The sequence below is a fragment of the Schistocerca piceifrons genome, chromosome 2, assembly GCF_021461385.2.
Source record: "Schistocerca piceifrons isolate TAMUIC-IGC-003096 chromosome 2, iqSchPice1.1, whole genome shotgun sequence".
Taxonomy (NCBI): Eukaryota; Metazoa; Arthropoda; class Insecta; order Orthoptera; family Acrididae; genus Schistocerca; species Schistocerca piceifrons.
This window is the reverse complement of record NC_060139.1, coordinates 878,233,698-878,237,282: the sequence shown is the minus strand read 5'-3', so window position 1 is coordinate 878,237,282 and position 3,585 is coordinate 878,233,698.

The following is a 3,585-nucleotide window of genomic DNA, read 5'->3' as shown; positions in this document are numbered from 1 at the left end:
GGACTCTTTATATCGAGAGTATACCTAGGATTTACTTTCAGAGCTGGCCTTTGAGGATCTCTCCTCATCCCACAAGACAGTGGGTTCCATCTACATTGGTCCCAAAAATATGGGTTGCTTCTTCCGCCAGCTCCGCCGTTCTGAACTCCACATTCTCTGCCTTCACCGCGTTGACGTCTCCACTGTAACCTGGCAAGGTGCCCTTGTAGGGAGATAGTCCATTGGGAAGGCGAGAGAAACAAATTTCAGACGAAAAACGCGACCGCGAGTGCTTAGGATGCCGTTAAGATCGAGGCATGCGTATTTTGACAGCTAAGATCGGTTTGACAGGAGCATGTGTGTGTGTATGACGCGGGGGGGAGGGGGGGGGGAGTAAGTCACACTTCTTTCCCAATGGCTGTGTGGAGAAAGATTTGCTGCTTCCGGATAGGAGAAACCTGGGTCAGTGAAGAGGAACAATAGAGATCTTCTCATGTCCGCATACCTTCTCTTGGTACGTGAAAATCATGGTTATTCAGGAATTAATAACTATTGACTCACATGTGTCACCGAAGAACTAGTAAGCGGAAGAAAGAGACTGTTACGAGAGTGAATACATGCTTTCGATGTCCGCATTAGATTGAAAATTAAATATTGTGTGTAATTTCTGAACCATAAAAGCAATTATCTCGTCAACGCATCGTGCGATTACATCAAGCAAGACTTCTACAGACACATCTCGTACAGCTGTATAGAATAATCATAGTAGACTCACCAAAAGTGTACACGTTTCTAAATGTCACACCTAAATGCACAATTCGCCCAGTAAAAACAGTTTTTCTAGCTAAATAACTGTAAACATCCTAACAGTAGCGACAGTGCTATAAACTAAAAATAAGTAGGACATTATTAGAATATATAGTTTAAATTACTTGTTAATATTTATTCCTAGAAGAGAATAGAAGCTTTCGAAATGTGGTGCTACAGAAGAATGCTGAAGATTAGATAGGTAGGTCACATAACTAATGAGGAGGTATTGGATAGAATTGGGGAGAAGAGGAGTTTGGGGCACAACTTGACTAGAAGAAGAGATCGGTTGGTAGGACATGTTTTGAGGCATCAAGGGATCACCAATTTAGTACTGGAGGGCAGCGTGGAGGGTAAAAGCCGTAGAGGGAGACCAAGAGATGAATACACTAAACGGATTCAGAAGGATATAGGCTGCAGTAGGTACTGGGAGATGAAGTAGCATGCACAGGATAGAGTAACATGGAGAGCTGCTTCAAACCGGTCTCAGGACTGAAGATCACAACAACAACATTTATTCCTAAAAACATGAAAAACCACGGTCAGCCACAAGAAATGTTATTTATAAAGAAACAATGTCAAATAGAAGAGAACGAACTGCAGCATGAGATTTCTCGTAATATTTCCGTATAAACTCACGTATAATGGGTATTTTGAAAGTTAAATTGTCTTACTAAGTTTTTGATTTGACTTCAGCTGTCGTAGACCGAGTGCTAATAAGGGCAGCGGTCATCTTTACATGGGGAGTACGGTACAGCTTTGTCTTGGGGGGGCAGTCTCTGAGAGTCGTTGTGTTTGCTGAGTGGTGACATAGACGCCGTTTGTGATCGCTGAATTATTCTGAGTCCCCGACTCTGCACTTAGAGAATTTCATTGTGTGTCGATTGAGAGCAGGACAAGCTCGTGGAGACTGTATTAATTTTAGATTGTTGTACCCAGCTAAAAGGTGGACTTTGAGTAACTTTACTGGGAAGCTAGAGTTTGATTGTAGTTTGAACTAATGAAGTGGATCTTTAAGGATTTTATTGGCGAGAATCAGCTGACGGCTTCCGACCTTGCCGTTGGTGGGGCGGCTTGCGTGCCTCAGCAATACGGAAGATAGCCGTACCGTAGGTGCAACCACAACGAAGGGGTATCTGTTGAGAGGCCAGACAACCGTGTGATCCTCAAGAGGGTCAGCAGCCTTTTCAGTAGTTTCAGGGGCAACAGTCAGATGATTGACTGATCTAGCCTTGTAACGTCAACCAAAACGGCATTGCTGTGCTGGTACTACGCACGGCTGAAAGCAATGGGAAACGACAACCGTAATTTTTACGGAAAATACTAACACGAATTTCTTACAAACGAATGAAAAAACTGGCGGAAGTAAACCTCGGGATTCCGTAGAAATGTTGAAACACCCAAGGCAATACTGACCATACGACATAACTTAGAAGGTAGGGTAAGGAAGGACAAACTCACGTTTCTAGCATTTCTAGACTTAGAGAAAGCTTTTGACAATGTTGACTGGAATATTCTCTTCCAAATTCTGAAGGTGGCAGGGGTAAAATATAGGGAGCGAAAGGCTGTTAAGAGTTTGTACAGAAACCAGATGGCTGTTATAAGAGTCGAGGGGCATGGAAGTGAAGCGGCGGTTGAGAAAGGAGTGACACAGTTTTTAGCCTATCACCGGCGTTGTTTAATCTTTATATTGAGCAAGCAGTAAAGGAAGCGAAAGAAAAAATTGGAGTAGGAATTAAAAGCCATGTAGAAGAAACAAAAACTTTGATGTTTGCCGACGCCATTGTAATTCTGTCAGAGACAGCAACAGACCTGGAAGAGCAACTGATCGGAATGGACAGTGTCTTGAAAGTAGGATACTAGATGAACATCAACAAAAGCAAAACGAGGATAATGGCATGTAGCGGAATGAAATCATGTTGCTGAGGGAATTCGGTTAGGAAATGAGACACTTAGAGTAGCAGATAAGTTTTGGCATCTGAGAAGCAAATTAACTGATAAGGGTCGAAGTAGAGAGGAAATAAAATGTAGACTGGAAATGGCAAGGATAGCGTTTGGGAAGAAGAGAAATTTGTTAACATCGAGTATACATTTAAGTACCAGAAAATCTTTTCTGAAAGTATTTGTATAGATTGTAGGTATTTGTGGAAGTGAGACATGGACGATAAACAGTTTAGACAAGAAGAGAATAGAAGCTTTCGAAATATGGTGCTACAGAAGAATGCTGAATATTGGATGGGTAGATCACGTAACTAATGAGAAGGTACTGAACAGAATTGGGGAGAAGAGGAAATTGTGGCACAACTTGACTAGAAGAACAGATAGGTTGGCAGGACACCATTTGGGCATCAATGGGTCAAGAATTTAGTATTGGAGGGAAGAATGGAGTGTACAAATCATAGAGGGAGGCCAAGAGGTCAATACACTAAGCAGATTCAGAAGGATGTAGGTTGCAGTAGTCACTCGAAGATGAAGAGGTTTGCACAGGATAGAGTAGAATGGAGAGCTACATCAAACCAGTCTATGGACTGAAGATCACAATAACATACTCTGCCATAGTCGGTCGTGACTGCAATAATTGCTCCAGGAACTAACATTCCCCAGCTCTAACAACCCTTGGAAACACTTGACCAAAATTATAAGCTATCATGATTCGTGAAAGTAATAACATTATCACCTCAGGTTGTACACAATCCACCCACCAACAGGCGGCAACCCGGTCTGCGGAATCTCGGGGAAGTGGGCAGTCACGAACACAGAGAAAGTCGGAGTTCTATGGCAGACTTCTGTCCAAAACTG